Source organism: Pezoporus wallicus, unplaced genomic scaffold (genome assembly GCF_028554395.1).
Source record: "Pezoporus wallicus isolate ANWC-B61680 ecotype Strahan unplaced genomic scaffold, APGP_CSIRO_Pwel_v1 contig_9719, whole genome shotgun sequence".
In the NCBI taxonomy this organism is placed as follows: Eukaryota; Metazoa; Chordata; class Aves; order Psittaciformes; family Psittacidae; genus Pezoporus; species Pezoporus wallicus.
Genome location: NW_026642910.1, coordinates 785,135 through 802,017, shown reverse-complemented (window position 1 = coordinate 802,017; position 16,883 = coordinate 785,135). Strand labels below are relative to the sequence as shown.

General features: G+C 50.3%; 1 protein-coding gene across 6 annotated transcripts in view; it reads left to right on the top strand.

Moving 5' to 3' along the window:
• LOC130611927 (protein CEPU-1) overlaps window positions 1–16,883 on the top strand; it is a 332,011-nt gene that overhangs the window by 303,660 nt on the left and 11,468 nt on the right. The window lies entirely within an intron of this gene.

Here is a 16,883-nt window from a genome sequence, read left to right as displayed (position 1 = left end):
CTGACAGCAGCAGCCTCTGTAAAAGCCATATTCCCCCCGGTGCACATGTTGGTTTATCTGCTTTAGGTGGTTGTGTCCCCGAGACAGTGGCCTTCGGTCAGGGACTGATGAATGATGAAACGCGGGGCGCAGATGCGTGCGCTCGTCTCCATCCCTGGGTGTCTATGAAGTCGCTGTCAGTGTAGCTGTCACCATCAGGTGGCATTTATGGTGGCGGCAGTCCGTGCGCTCCTGCCTTGAAGCCTTTTCTTCTCTGTCCTCTTCCCCTTGTCTGCGCTGTCAAGGCATTTTTGTCTCACTCAACCTCCTCATTGCTTGTTTTTCACATGCACCTTGTTCCCCTCACATCCCTGCTCTTCTCCCTGCATCCCCTCCTTCCCAAGGACCCTCCTCTCTCATTCCCATGCCGTTTGTTGCCTTTTCCCACACACTATCCATCCTCTCCTAACCAGGCTCTGGCTTCCAATGCCTCTGTCTTTTGTGAGGGCTATTTTCCGTGTTTGCTGCCATCAAGCAGGTTTCTTCCCCCAGGGATTCTTTACCTGCGCTTGAACCAGATGTTTCCATTTTACTTAGGACTTAGCTGCTATGGAAACTGAGGATGCACCAGGAGAGGAAGAGTGAGCTAATCAGAAATTACCTGTGGTGCTGTGTAATTTGCAGCAGCAGCTCTTACCTGATTTTGGCCATGATTAGGCATTCTGCTTTCAAAACTCAAAGGGAACAAATGATCACAGAGATTTACTGGAGTCTGGCCTCATGCTGATGGAGGGTGCTGAGCCCAGAGGTGGCCCGAGACAACTCTGGTAGCTGCACATCCCCACAGGCAGCTCCTGTTTCTCTCTCTGGCTCTGCCAAGCTGCCAACAAGGACCTTTACTTCTTTTTTGCATTCAGCTCACATAGCAGGGATGAGGATTGGAAGTTTGGGGACCGAAATGAGAGCCAGGGCAGGTGCCCAGAGGTGCTGTAGCAGGTGCTGAGATGATAACCCTTTCCCGAGTGGGATATAGTCTAATTTGGAGAGCTGGGAACAAATAAGAACCCAAAGCTCGTTGCTGGATTTCAGGTCTGCTCATCCCCAAGCCTCAAGCGAGTTGCCTCCTGCCTTTCCCCATCCTGCTTGGATTGGTGGAGGAAAGGGATGAGGAGGATTGGTTAAGGGAATGCTGGTGCATAATTGAAGGGTTTACATAGCTGATGGTAACAGCTCTCACCTGTGTCACTGGGGGAGGCTCTGATAGCACTGTCTGTGCCAAGCACGAACAGAGCGGGAGCTGAAGGAGCCGGTCCCTGTGCTTAAGCTGGTGAGTGCTCCTCTGTGCAAGGCTCTTCATGGGCTTTATTATTTCCTTGCTAGCTCTGTGCAGCTCTTGATGGGAAATGGAGGCAATGTAAGAGGTGTTTGCTCACCATGGAGCGTGTGGTTGCGTCCTTCAGTGGATTTATACCAAGAGCAACCTGGTTCCCTGGTGACTGAGCTCACTCAAGACCCTTTTGCAGTCACTCACCTTGACCACTTTGTTGTTTTCTCTCCTGTGCATTGCTCGGGTCTGGTGTAATATGAGTTTGGTCTGGTAACTTTTGTGTCTGCAGTAGCTGGTATGTGATTGGAGCTGTTAAATCTGGGTTTGAGTCTGTTTGGCTGGAAGATTCCCCACAGCCAGGAGGAGGAGAATTTTTGTTGGATAACTCAAGCTGAGTGAACCTGAGGAAGAGTTTTCTGCAAGTGAATCACATCAGTGCTGGCTCTAGCGAAGGGGTTTGTGGCCAGTCCAACCAAGATGTATGACATCTTCCATCCCTTTGCATCAGTCCTCTCTGTCCTTGCTTTTTTCTTCTCCCAGTAATGCAGCTGAATGGGTTGAAGTGGATAAAGATGAGGATCTGGTGTAGTCACAGCTGCTTCTGCATCAGTGGAAGAGGTTTAACTGCCCTGGGTTCGGAGGCTCCAGCTGGCAATGTGACTACCACCAGAGCTGCCAGGCACCGGGGCTTCAAAACACAGTCACCAAAACCATGATAGAAGGCCAAGTTCTGACATGCCATAGAGCAGATCCATCCCTCCTTGGCAGCCCTGCAGTGCCAGGACCATTGGGATGGCAACCAAGAGAGGCATCCTCAGCAAGGTGAAGGGAGGGAGGAGGACAAAGAGGGAGAGAAGGATGTAGATATATATAACATCCAGCAAGAAGGCAGCAGCATCTTTCCAGAGGAGGTGTAGGTTGTGCTGAGGACTTGGAAGCTGGGGTCTGAAAGTCAGTGTTGTGTGTGCCCACACACATTTGGCTTTGCACTCACAGGTGCTAAGCATCTCTTCACTTCCAAGGCTGTCTTAGGGTCCGCTGTCTCACGGTGCCAATGTCATCTGTAAACTGCAGAGAGGTCTTCTAGACAATAGTCTGGTTTTGGTCACTCAGGTGTTTCCATAGCTACTGGGCTTTGTATTTATTTTGGGGGTAATTCTGATGTTGTCATGGCAATTGCTGTGTTATCAGGCTGGTTTTCATCTCTCATAATAACAAGGGCTTAAGTGTGACTATCCTGCCACGATGGAGGCAGGGGCACGAGGAAAGGATGTAAAATCAGGTGTGTGTATGGCTCATCTGTCTGGCCAACATCAGTCTGCCACACTCAGACATCCCAAGCCAGAGCCTGCATCCAAGTCATCATCCTTAACAACCCTTGATGGACTTTTCTGCCATGTTTTTTGTCTAATTGCTTTTTGATTATTGCTGTAGGATGATGGATTCTGGGGTAAGGCTGAAGACAGCAGCTGCCAGGGTAGGAAAACATTATGGTTTGGCTGCATGGTGTATTTACTCATAAAAGGTCTGATGGAGAGGTTTTTAGAGCAAGAATCCCTCATTAATGTCAGGATTAAGCTGGGTGCTGAAAGCTACATCCCATGTGGAGTCTGAGCTGTGATTTGCTGAATAGGCGCTGCCTCTGCAAGGGAGAGGGACAAGACAAGGGAGGTGCTTGGAGGATGCTGATGTTGCCACATCCCGGATATCCTCCCTGATCATTCCATTTAACCCCTGTGGCCCTCCGTGTCCTCCCTGCAAGAGGTACAATAGCAGTCCCTTGTTTTGCAAGCCCGATGGGAGGATAAATAGATTCAAGACATGAAGCTCTCAGACACAGCAGTAATCACAGCTCGTATATGCACTTAAGATAGATGAGGCCCGGTGGCCTGATGTGGCAGAGGTCTCATGAGATCATCTGTCTATACATGAGCAGCAAAGCAGCAAAGGGACTCTGGGAGAAAGCTGGTATATTTGGATATATTGATTCTCTCTGGCTTAAAACACGAGGACAAGCAACTGCAGAAAAGAATCCAGTTTGAACTGTTGCTTGTCCGTGGGAAGGGGACATGTCTTCCCTCCCCAGAGGCTGGGCCGTGAAGCACATTGCTTGCTGTCTTCATCTTTCCAGGATCCTCTCTGGACAGGAGGCAAAGGATATCTGTAGGTTGGACGTTGGGTTTGGAGCCTGGTTGGGAGGCACAGAGAGAAAAGGGATGCACTTAGGTGGGAAAACCCTGCCTCAAGTCACCTTATTACCTTAAGGCCAGAAATCCATGTTCTCTGCTGGTCCTTTTAACAGGGAAATAGCTCTTGGAGAGAGCAGATGGTTTGTGTAAGGCTGTTTTTTGGTTCATCCTGGGGCTTATGTTTCTGCACTCTCTCATGTCTCCTTTTGAGACAGTGTGTGAGCCAACCCAAGTTGTGTCTCAAAGAAGGGATGAGAGTCCTCCTACGGCAGCTATGCAATGGGTCGCAGAGCTGCAGTGTTGGCTTAGGTTGGCTTGGCCACCACAGTGGATGTGACGTCCCTCCTCCCCATGTTTCATGCATCTCAGAGTAACCAAGTATCTCACCGAGGCTCAGACAACTCCTTTGGTGGCAGAGAGCCTTGTCCTCCTTCCAAGAGGCAGTTGCAGGCCTGGACTCGAGCTATATTAACTGAAGCATTTCAACCAGCTCCAATCCTGTCGGCAGCTCAACCATCCCCTTGTTTACTGTTGAAATAATTACTGCTTTGCCATAATATTAGCTCTGAGCCGTGACTCCATTACCATTACCGCCGGAATATTACCCATTTATTATCTCCCAGCAACCCTGGAAGATGAACACTAGGCTTCAGAGACCAATTGTTTTACAACAGACAGGATCTTGGTGTGCATTGTTTAATGAGGTAAACTACATTATAGCCAGCATTAATTTGGCTGCGGTGCACTCCACTAAATCATTGTTAACCTGGAAATCTGCCACCGGATTTGATCCGCGCTTCCACCAGCACATGCCCAATGGATCGGCTGGGAATAGGGTCACCAATGGCCTGGCTGGGTTTGCATCACAAACAGGTTGCAGTGCTCTTGGATAAGCAGGGCTTTGAGGTGGACACGAGTTTTGTGTGTAGTGATGGAGAAGCTGGCAGCTGGTATTACCAGGGGCTGCTTGCAAAGCATGTGGACACGTGCTAAAACAGGATCCTGCTGAGAGCAGGGTGAGTATTAGCCCCTTGAGTGCATCCCCATTGGCTCCCATGGGAACAGACTGATGCCCTGCAGCAGTCAGTGGAATTGCACCATGGCTTTGGCTTTCCCCAGGGAATGACTGGAACATGTTTTGTGTGCTGGGTGCTAAGCGCTTGGCTGTGGGATGCTCCTGTTAGCATTTTCCTTCCACTGATGCACCCTGGTTCCTCCTGCTTTTTCGAAGCACTGGGAGATTATGTACTTGTACGTGTATATATATACATAAAAGTAATAGTTTTGATTCCCTGCGTGGTGGAAATCAACTCTCTGAGCTGATTTGTTTGCAGATTTGGCATTGCTGCCTCTAAAATATGCATCTCGGTACAAAAATAACAAGCCCCCTACCAGCTACAAATGAGGCAATGTCTTTCCCTTAAGAAAAGGGTGAAAAAAAACCCTCTCTTGGCTTCAGCATATTCCCTAAACATAGGTTTGCAATGTCACACATTCCCTCCTTGCCTGAGGCAGAGCGTGCTCCACTCCTTATCGCAGCCTGGGGATGCAGGTAGGATGCTTGCTTTTGGGGAGCAGCTGTCACTGTACAACAGGGTTAGGATTGGGGTTAGGGTCACTGTACAACTTGGGGCGGGAGAGAGAGGGGTAAAAGCAGGCAGCTGCCTGCACCCTCAGGTTTTATCCTTTGGCTTATCCCTTCAGTCACTGGCTACATGATCTGGGAAGGTGAGGCCCACTGTGGTATTGCAAAGGGCCCTTGTGCTACTGCCATGCCGAGTGCAAGGGAGCTGGTACCCGTATAAAACCATGGAAGTGTTTAAAGCCAGGCTGGATGGGGCTTGGAGCAATGTGGTCTACTGGAAGGTGTCCCTGCCCATGGCAGGGGCTGGATTTAGATGAATTTTAGGTTTATTGTACTCCAAACCAGATTATGATTGATTTTCTTGCACCTAAGTCCACCCGTTTGTACAACAATCTTGTCAGCCCTTGTGCACGAAGCAGTGGTGGGACCAGGTTAAGGAAGCAGGGAAGTTTCTGTTCATTCCCATTTCCTGGAATAACACCCTTGCCGCTCTCAATCCTCATATCCCATGCTCTAGTTCTGAGCAGAGACAGTGTTTTTCACACCACTAGCAGCATTTCCCAAGCCAGCATCCCTTCTCTATCCCCAGCAGCACCTTGCCTTGGAAGAAAGGGATATGTTAGGTATTCCTTTGGTGTGGTGGGATGAGGTGAACAAAACCCAACAAGCCTCTGGATTTTCTCTCTTCTATCAGCACTTAACACAGCTCCCTTTTTCCCTGGTAAATGTGTGGCTTTGTGCTGGCATCCCACTGCCTGCTTGGGACTTGCCTTTCATTCGGCTGGCGTGAGGAAGAGCACGGGAGTGTCTGAGATTCCAGAGATCTCCACACAAATTAAAACCTTTTATCAGCTCCTAATAGCTCTGCAAACTAATTATATTTGGGCCAAACTTCCACAGCGACTCCCCTGAGGTATTATTATAAAAACCTGAGCTGTGAAAACGCGTCCCCATTCTGTCAACACTGGGTCGCTTCTGCTATAGAAAACTCTGCTCCGGCTCCTTTTAGCTCCCCGTGATGTGCTTTGCATAAGCTGCTGCAGTTGCTTTTGGGGAGGAAAGAGCCCGACTCGGTCTTCTCCCACTCTGCCATGGCCATCGGTGTGGCCTCAGGGCTGTGGATGCACAACAGTGGTACCTCCATCCCCGGAGAGATGGATGTTGTGATGAAGAGTGGGAAGGATGCTCGGAGAGGTGGTGGAGATGCTCAAACCTGCAGGCAGGTAAAGGGAGTAAGCAGCACAGCGAGGAGCTCTGCGTGTGGATGGTTTTCTCGATGGCAGTGCATTGCTGGGGGGCTTCTGGTGTTGTTGGAGCTGTTTTCCCTCCGAATCTGTGCCTTTCTTTTTCCTGGCATCACCATTTACTCCCTTCTCTCATTTGTAAAGTCTCCTCCGCTCGCTGAGATTGCACAGGGCAGGACACCAAGGCCAAAGGCATCCCCTGCCTTCTCCTGCTGCCCCATCCATCGGTGGATACAGCACAAGGAGATGCTTTGATTCAAACTCCTGCCCTTGCAAAGGTTGTCCATGTGGGAAGGAGGCTTCTGCTCCCTGACACCTTTCTTCTGCTGTCCTTGCACTCTTCCTCTGCACAGATTGCCAGCTAATGGGGTGGAGCTAGAGAGAACACTCTCTATTAATGGAGCAGAATATAAACAGAATAAAGCCTTCATTTCCCGGGCTGTGATTTCATTATTAATATACTTTACAGTTCACAGGTTGTTCATTTGCTTCCATGTTTTCTCAGCTGGTGTAATCTGTGGCGCAGAGTGAGGAGAGTCATAAAATGTCCATTTCCAGTTGAATGTGCGTCCAATTCACCATGAAATGTTGCTCTCTGTCGTGAATATTAAGTGCCCAAGGAGGCAGGATTAAGCAGGGCAATTTGCCAGACCCTCTCCGTGTCCCTTGGGCCTGGGAGAGATGTGGGTGCAGAGAAGGATTGGTGACAAGGTGAAGTGTAGGGACTGAGGGAAGGTGGAGAGAGGAGAGGAAAAGGAGGAGGAGAGAAAGAAACCATAAAGAGGAGGAAAATTGAAGAGTGGTTGCAGGAAGTGATGCAGCAGGTGAAGGATGCTCTGTTGGAGCAGACCTGTCCTCCACCTCCTCTTTTCCCTGTCCCATGTCCTTGCTACTTGGCAGGGAAGATGTTACAGCAGCATCTGCTCCGCTTGATAAATCAGTTGTTGGTGTCTGCGCTCGGTCAGTGCTGTGGGCTTTGGGGTTGTGCCCTTCCTCGAGCCTCAACATGGGTAGAAAGAGAGTTTCCTTGTCCCTGGTGAGGCTGAGGAACGCTGCTGTGCTTGTAAGGGCAAGGAGCTGAAACGTGCTCACGATCTGGAGCTGCTCCCTGCCCTGTGCAGAGCTAAAGAACAGCAGTGAATCGCTCTGGAGTTGCAGGCACTGTTGCACATGCAGAAGAAGGGCATGACACATGAGTCTGGAGGGGGGAGAACCGTGGTTATGTGGAAGGAGGAGAAGTAGGAAGATTTGTTGTGTATTTTGAGTATTCTTTCATGGTTTGTAGCAAATTCAGTGGTGTCCCTGGGGCAGGGCAGCAGGATTCTGGGTAGCCATGGGCATGGAGGGGTACCCGCAGCTGCAGCACCACTGGCAGGGGCACATCTGGAGGAGCAGCTGGAGGCAGGCAGGGATGCGCGCCCTGGGTACCACTTCATGCACCCATCTTTACCATCGCAGTACATGGGACAGCAAGCATCACTAGGGAAAACGGGATAAAAAGCCAAATCCCAATGGATTGCCTAGGCCTTGGGGATAGCTCGGGTGCTGCCCAGAGCCAAGGGCACCGTTTCCTTCCAATTCTTTGCTGAAATGACTTCAGCCACAGCATTCCGCACTGCAAGGGGAAAAAAATGCCTCTTCCTTTCCCATTTTCTCTCGGTCAAGTCAAGATAATAATAGTCTTTTTGTGATCCCCTGAACTTTCCCATCTGCTTGGTAAAACAATGGCAATTCTTTTTCCTCCTGCTCTCTCTGTCTTCCTCTCTTGTAGTTTTATTCTCCTACAGTATAATTTAAAGCCAGAGCAATGCCGTAGCCCGGGGTTTTTTCCCCTTCCTGTGAAACACTGCTGTTACTTAATATGGATTTTTCCTTGCAAAGCAATGTCTCTCACTGATGCTCCTCAGAAATGGAGACATCAGTGCCATAAACCACGAGGGACAGAGCAAGGCCATTGGGCTGGAAAATAGCGTGGCTGCAAAAATAAAGAGGGGCTAAAGATGATGGAGAGGCAAGAGCGAGTCTCACCCTGCTGTGAGTCAGAGGGAGAAGGGGGTGAAGAGGGACCAGGGAGTCCCGTGGGGAAGAGGAGGGGAGGAAAAGATTCCCTACGTGCAGAAAGATGTGGCAGTGGCAGCCACCTGTAGGGATACGCAGGGAGAAGGGAAAGTTTCCCATCTCCCCATGGCTTCTTGGCAGCACTGGGGATGGATTTAGCTGGTACTTGATGCCTCTTTTTTTTTCACTCTAATGCCATTGTGCCACTTGCTTCCCATCCGCGGGATATTTTCTTAATGCGGCTGAAATGCAGCTTAACTGAGGTTACAGCCAAGTAACGCTTGGGATTGCATTTGCTTCTTAAGAGCTTGTCCTACAGAGAAAACCTTTGGGTTTAAGTTTGCAGCCGGAGGGACCCTACGGTCCTGGCCACCAGCAGTTGTTTTTCTGCTAAATCCAGAGGAAAACAAGATGCCTGGAGTTTGGCAGGGGATGGAATGTTCTGTCTTGCATGTAGGGATGCATGGTTGATAGGGCATGTGTGGAGCTCATAGCTGGGGAGACCCAGGACGTTGTTTAAGGTGCTTTGTAGCCTCCTGCATATAGAAGGCAGGAGTATCAAAAGAGGCTGCAGTGTGAGTAGCAGGTCAAAAGAGATGATCCTGCCCCTCTGCTCTGCTCTCATGAGACCCCACTTGCAGCACTGAGTGCAGTTCTGGTGTCCTCAACATCAGAAGGACATGGAGCTGTTGGAGCAAGGCCAGAGGAGGCCACGAAGATGCTCAGGGGCTGGAGCACCTCCTGCATGGAGCCAGGCTGAGAACATTGAGGCTGTTCAAGCTGGAGAAGAGAAGCTGCGTGGAGACCTCAAAGCAGCTTCCAGTGTCTGAAGGGGGCTACAAGGATGCTGGAGAGGGGCTCTGCATCAGGGACTGTAGTGACAGGACAAGGGGTGATGGGTTCAAACTGAAACAGGGGAAGTTCAGGCTGGAGATAAGGCAGAAGCTCTTCCCTGTGAGGGTGCTGAGGCGCTGGCACAGGGTGCCCAGAGAAGCTGTGGCTGCCCCATCCCTGGCAGTGTTCAAGGCCACGTTGGACACAGGGGCTTGGAGCCAGCTGCTCTAGTGGAAGGGGTCCCTGCCCATAGTGGGCGCTTGGAACTGGATGAGCTTTAAGGTCCCTTCCATCCAAACCAGTATGGGATTCTCTGCTTTCTTGACGTTCTCCTGAGCCACTTTTCTCCTTGCCAAGCCTTGTGCAGCGCAGCTTCTCCGAGAGACAGCGAGGAAGCTGCCAGCAATGGGATGGGCTCCAGGAAAACCAAGTTGCAACAGGATTTAATCGAGGAGCAGCGCTCCTGCAAACAGGATGCTCCTGTTTGTCTGAGCGATTTTCTCCGGCAGCATCTGTCACTCTCCAGCATCTTGGTATCATTGCAGCAAATTATTTAAACACTACCCACTGTACCCCATCTGTCAGGCAGCCCCTCCACACAGATGGGGCCCTACCTTGCCTCCTCTCCAAAGGAACTCACCGGCAAAGGCTGAGCGCCAAACAACAGGAGAAATTAAATCAAAAGCACAGCTTTGGCACCCAGGGGGAAAATGCACATCAGCTTTGACTTATTGCATGGCTCACGCTTACAAGAGAGAAGCAGCGGCTTTTGTCACTGCAAGGGGCCATGAAAAATGAATTAGGGCCGCTGCTGGGAGAGGGCACGCAGGAGAATCTTTCATTCTGGCGACGCTGTCCTTTCTCACCTTGCAAGTGGCAACGGGGAAGAAAGCGCAAGGAGGAATTAAAAAGGAAGGCAAGAAAAGAGAAAGGAATCCTTGTTGGGTGGCTTGTTAGGGTCTGGCTTTAGGCTTAGGTGTCCTGAGAGCACCTTTGATGCTTCAGTGGGAGCACAGAACTGCCGGGAGGTGCTGTTTCATCAGGAAGCCTCTGGAGAGAGCTTAGCTTGATACTTGGGTTTTATGTACCCTTGGCATGGGTTCCTGCAAGGAGGCAGAGATGCTGCCTAGAATTAGTCTGTTTAGTCTGGAGGAGAGAAGGCTCAGGGGGGACCTAATTGCTCCCAACAACTGCCTGGCAGGAGGATGGAGCCAGGTCTGCTTCCAAGGAACAAGGGATGGGACAAGAGGAAACGGCCTCAAGCTGCACCAGGGGAGGTTTAGATGGAGCTGAGGAACAATTCCTGCCCCAGAGGGTGCTCAGACATTGGAACAGGCTGCCCAGGGCAGTGCTGCAGTCACCGTCCCTGCAAGTGTTCACACACCCTCAGTGCCATGGGTTAGTGGTGGCCTTGGCAGTGATGAGGAGCGATTGGACTTGATGAGCTTAAAGGTCTTTTCTAACCTGGTTGATTCTATGAGTCTATGAAGCGGATCAGAGCATCCATCCTTGTGCCACCATGAGGGTCACCACCTCTGAGCGTGGGGACCCCAACGTCCAAGCAGGAGGTGCCCTGCTCCATGCTTGTGGTAATAGGTAGATAGCATTAAGAAAAGCAGCCCTCTGTGAGCCCTGCACCCATCTATGCACCCAGTTGAACACCACATAGGTGCTTTGTGAGCTGCAGGCATTGCTAATGTGCTCTAACAGGGTGGGATGTGCCATCTGGACCCCTTCCTATTGCTCAGCATCCTTACCAGCAGCCCAGGAGGAGGCAGGGACTGGGAGAGGCTAAGTATGGTTGCTTCCAGTGAGCCCTGAGCCTGACTCTTCCTTGCACTGAAATAAAAGGGCTCATTTTTGATTCGACTCATTTCCTCCTGAATTAGAGCCTCGTTCAAGGGTGGTTGGTCTCCAAGTTGTTTTGTTTTGTTTCTTTAAATATTAATTTCCATAATCCTTTTATTTCCCAAGGAACTACTTCTTGCAAACAAAGGGTTTAATGCTCCTCTTTTATTCCCACTAACAAATAAGTTGTCTGAGGCATACAACATCCCGGCAGCAACCCGAGTATCTTTAAGGCCAACTTGTGATGCACAGGGGACAGAGGGGGAAGCATTCCTAAGGGATCACGGGTACCACAGTAGCATCTCCCTGGATACTGGAGGGCAGCAAGCTTGGGAAGCCTCTGCAAAACCCAGGATTCCTATGTTTTGCATGGAGACATCTCTGAGCTGCCTTTTTGCGATGGAAGATTTGAGAGCCAAAGGCTGGGAAGCACAATAGAAGATAGACTGCTTGTACCTCATTGTCTGGAGAATAGATGGGCTGCAGGCTCCTGGAGAATAGGAGCTGCCACTCAGGTGGTTATAATAGAACAGGCGGCTGGTAGATTTCAATAAAAGAAATGAGTATAAATATTGTTAGGGGGAGAATAGAGGCAAAGTGAAAAAGATCTTGTTTGACGAGTCACAGTGGGAAACTTTCAAGGACTTTTAAGCTCAAAACTCTTTACAATGGTGCTATAATGGGCAGCTCGATCGGCTGCACCGTTAGAGGAGACGAGAGCCAACGGGGCAGGCGGCCCTGGCACAGATTTGCATTGGAGGTCTGGCCCTGAGCACGGAGCAGGGTGGTCGTGCTGGCGGAGCCCAAGGTGTTTCAGCTTGCTGTGCTTCAGTTAGGCTGGCTGTAGGTGATTCTTGGTTATAGGCTGTGAATATAGGAGATAGGGTGGTGTCTGGAGGTTTTACACCAGTTGTGTGACCCAGTGACTGCTTCGATGTGCCCACTGAATAGGTGAATGTTGGAGTTGTTGTAGGAGATGTGAGTCCCAAGTGCGGTCTCAGCAGCGGGTCCTGTCTCAGATCTAGCTCTGAATAGTGCAAGAAGTTGAAGAAATGAGCAAAGAGCAGAGGGTTGGCAGCAGTGATGGTTCCTGTAATGGTTCCTGGTTGGTGCTTTGCATTCAGAAGGTGTCTGCTGAAATCACAGGCAGCCAGAGATGGAGCTCTCAGCTATAGTCATCTCTGCTCATGTCAAGCCCAAATCACGCCTCTCAAGGTGAAACCATCAGCTCCATTATACTCAAACGAGCTGGAAGGAGAAGAGAAGCCACAGCCCTTCATGGCCGTGCATGAGGAGAGCACAGCCAGGGCAGGAGAAGAACTTTCTGACTTTATCCCTCAGCCTTCATCTGCCCGAGGTGCATCAGGAACCTTTGGTGCAGTGGTCAGCACCAGGCATCCCTCTCCCTCGTAGCGTGTGCATACAAGGGCACAGGGCAGCATTGGCTGGGAGAGTTCTGCCAAACCAATGTAATGAAGGATGTGAGTAAGGAGAATGTGATATTTCCTCTCTCTTTGGTGGCACTGGGCACAATTAGGGATAGTGACCACCCCTGGGGTGTGAGGATGAGGAGGGAGCAACGGAGGAAGGTACTGCTAAGCTCTGAGCACTGTGTGAAAGCCAAGCAGCAAGAGCGTAATCCCCTGGGTCTTTACACAACCATGGAAACATGCTCATTAACATGGAAAAACATGTAAGAGGAGAGATTTCTTTCCTTGTAATCAGGAAACCTCAAAAAGAGAGAGACTTGGCCCTGTGTAAGCGCAATGCAGTCTCTGATATGCTTATTTGTGGGGTTGCAGTCCTTCTGAAGGCTTGTGAATAATGAGGAAGTGGAGGTTCATACTCCATTTCTGCTGTATGTTGGTCGTGCTGTGATTCTAAAGGCATCACTCCTTTAAAAGGGGCCTAGAAGAAAGATGGGAAAGACTTTTTAGCAGACCCTGTTGTGATAGGATGAAGAGTGATGGGTTTAACTAAAAGAAGGAGATCGATGCTGGATGTAAGGAAGAAATTCTTTACAATGAGGGTGGTAAAACCCTGGCACAGGCTGCCCTGAGAGGTGGTGGATGGAGACATTCAAGGCCAGGCTGGATGTGGTTTTGGGCAACTTAATCTAATTGAAGATGTCCCTGCTCATTGCAGGTTGGACTAGATGACCTTGAAGGTCTCATCCAACCCAAACTATTCTATGATTCTATGATTGTAAGGGGGGTTACAGACTGGAGCCGGTGGTAGAGGGATGGAATATTCCCAAGAGGAGGAGAGGAACATCCGTGCCTGCATGGGTCGATAGGGTAATCTTCAGAAAATCATTTCTTTAATGATTGCTCTGGATGGTTTCCAGCAGGTTAATTCTCCCCAGCCTTTCTCAGCTGGAGCATGCTGGCATCGGGGAGTTGAAAGAGGGGATGCATGGAGGGGATGCTGCCCTGGCTGCTCTCATTTGCTTCAGCAAACAAAGATTTGGGAAGGGAATTCTAGAAAGGCCTGAACTTTGTTCCTTGGTTTTTAATTGAGCAGTTGGGAGCAGGAAATGCAGGGAAGTGATTGTGCTCCTGTGGTGGAGGCTGCACCTCAAATCCTGTGTTCGGCTCTGGCGCCCTCACTACAAGAGAGACATTGAGGTGCTGGAGCGGGGCCAGAGAAGGGCAATGGAGCTGGTGCAGGGCCTGGAGCACAAGTGTGATGGGGAAGGGCTGAGGGACCTGAGGGGTTCAGTCTGGAGAAGAGAAGGCTCAGGGGGGACCTGATCGCTCCCTAAAAGTGCTTGACAGGAGGATGGAGCCAGGAGGGGGCTGGTGACTGCTCCCAAGGGATAGGACAAGAGAAAATGAACTCAAGCTGCACCAGGGGAGGTTTAGATGGAGCTGAGGAACAATTCCTTCCCCAAAGGGTGCTCAGGCATTGGAACAGGCTGCTCAGGGCAGTGCTGGAGTCACCATCCCTGGAAGTGCTCCCAAACGGTGTAGCCGAAGCCCTCAGTGCATGGGTTAGTGCTTAAAGTGGGATAAAGGTTGGAGCTTAAAGGTCTTGCCTAACTGATTGCTTCTATCTGCCCACATACATACTGGGGGCTGTGTTGCCTCTGCTTTGAGCACTCAGCTTTGGGGCAATTCCATTCCTTTCCCTACCTCCTTCCCTGCACACAGAGCGCTGCGCTGCTTGTGTGATGCTACTAAATCACCCACCCTACATCATCCCACCTGCTGTGCCACAGAGGAGAGGTGAAGCAGGTCTCGGGCACCAACAATTCCCTCTTGGTACCTTTGTGTGGTTTATTTAGTTACTCTAAACTGCCCTACAATGGCCATCACTATGGGAGTGACATAGGAAATATACGGCCATTGGGTTTAGCACGTCACTCGGAGCAGGGAGTCTGCACAATGTTAATTTTTATTGCCAGAAGTAGCCATAAATTGATAGTTGAGAATGGCTGTAGGGGCTGTAATTAACTAGTTACTATTTCACCTCCAAAAGGAACAATGTTTCACGCTCTTCCTTTTACTTATCTGGAATCAGCCCGCTGTCAACATCCGCTGCAGCCCATATAAAGATTTATAGACCTTAGAGGTAAATATTGACTAATGGGTAGCTTGGCTTAATGTTCACCTTGAAGGACAATAAATTGTGCTATTGATTGAAGCCAGATGTCAATATCTGCATTGTTGTAAACATTTTAATAAAATTATCTCCATAAAATATTCTCCTTATCCAGCCCATCCTGGGCAGGAGGATCGGTGCCTGGAGGATGCAGCAGATCAGTGTAGGAGCTATGGTGGTGCCTAAGGATAAGCCTTAGGACTCTGGGCATCAAACCCATTGCAGGATGCTTTGCTGAGGGTTTGGAGCTTTAGAGGTGGAAATAGTACAGCCTTGGTGGGGATCTTGCCTTGGTCCAATGTGCAAGGAGTTCAGCCTGGGGAAGAGAAGGATCCGGGGAGACCTTAGAGCAGCTCCAGTGCCTAAAGGGGCTGCAGGAAACCTGGAGTGGGGCTTTGGACAAGGGCCTGTAGGGACAGGCCAAGGGGAATGGCTTTAACCTGCCAGAGGGGAGACTGAGATGAGCTCTTAGGCAGAAGCTCTTCCCTGTGAGGGTGCTGAGGCACTGGGATGACTTGAACAGAGAAGCTGTGGCTGCCCCATCCCTGGCAGTGTTCAAGGCCAGGTTGCATATGGGGGCTTGGAGCAAGCTGCTCTAGTGGAAGGGGTCCCTGCCTGTGGCAGGGGTTGGAGCTGGATGAGCTTTAAGGTCCTTCCTAACCCAAACCAGGCTGGGATTCTAGGAATTGCTGTGGGCACATGGCAGCATGGAAGGTATGCTGTGGGTGCTGATTGCTGATATACCACAGGACTCAGAGCAGGAGCAGGACTGTTCCGTGAGAGTTTTGGTCCTCAGAAGATACCATGGTGTACAGAAGCAATGATGGACACTGTGACAGAGAGTAAGACCTCTCTGCCTTGTTTATTAATGGCATTATGGGCAGCATTCTGCAGGGAATGCCCTAAGTGCTGTGTCCTAGAGCTCTGAACATGCTGCACCAGCAAGCGGGGGAACGGCGGCACATCATTAATTTGGGAGCATGTGTTCACTTTCTGGTGAGTTATTATCTTGTCAGAGGCTCAATGGAAGCAAATGGGTAGGAGGAGGCAGAAGGGAGACGAGTCAGGCCAGGAAAACCCGGAGAAGCAAAGGGTAAAGGCAAGAAGGGAGGAACATGGATGCAGGAGGCATCTGCCGTCCTCATCCATTCACACTGTGTGGGACCCCAAGTCCTATATAGCATGTGATGGTTTACGCCATCCAGGTGGATTCAGGCTCTGGTTTTCCATCTCTCCAGCTTTCACTGGGTTAGTTCATCATCCTCAGCTGCTGAGCAAGGATTACACTTGTGCCTAGTCCATTTCTGGCCTGTATTATATTATTAGTATTAATAATAATAATGATGGGTGCTGGCTGTGCTGGTTTTCTAGTTCCTGAGGAGATGAGAGCACTCTCCCATTAATTCCTGCAATATTTCAGCTCCTAATTGTGCTCAAGCAGAGGCAGCCTTGAACAGTTCCCACCATCAATTCCAGCTCTGGAGGAGCTCCTGGAGCTGCAGGGCCCTGGGCCAGAGCATCCCTGAACATCCCTGAGCTCTGGGTGCTTTTGGAGGTCGGGATGGAGGGAGCTGGGTCCCCACTGCATTGCTTTAGCTCTAGTTTCAGAGGGGTGGAGGGATGACTGCAGTGCAATCCCAAAGGGGTACATGTGAGGTGTTGGAGAAATAATCCCCATCCAAAGCCCACCTAGGGCTTGCCTTGCTCCTAAAACCAGGGAATTGAGCTTCACCCAAAGCAGAGACCGTGTTTATCAGCCAGCCCTGGGTTTATCCCAGGTTGTGTTTGCTGAGCCCCAGCCCTGCTCCCTGGGTCCCATCTATTTGGGTTTCTATTTCTGGCAGTCACTAATGAATGAGATTTGTCCAGCTGTCAGGAAGACTTCCCATTATAAACAGGCAAGAAAGCAGAGGCCAGGGAGTCGAGCTGTTGGGCAATTACTCTGTGGCCATGCCTTTGTCCTTTGGCAGCTGGAGCAATAAGGCAGTGAAGTGACTTTCTGGACCCAGTTTTCCTGCAAATCCCCTTATGCAGAAGGGGATGGAGGGACACAGCAAGTGGCTTCTTCACCTGGTGTCCTCAGGGCAGGAATCACTAATGTCACCTTATTCCTTGAGATGCTGTAGCCTGCACTAAGGAAGCAGGATGTGGCCAGCATCTCATGCAGGAAGGCCTTCCTAATGCTATCATCGTTGTATCTGATTGTGCAGGTGTCA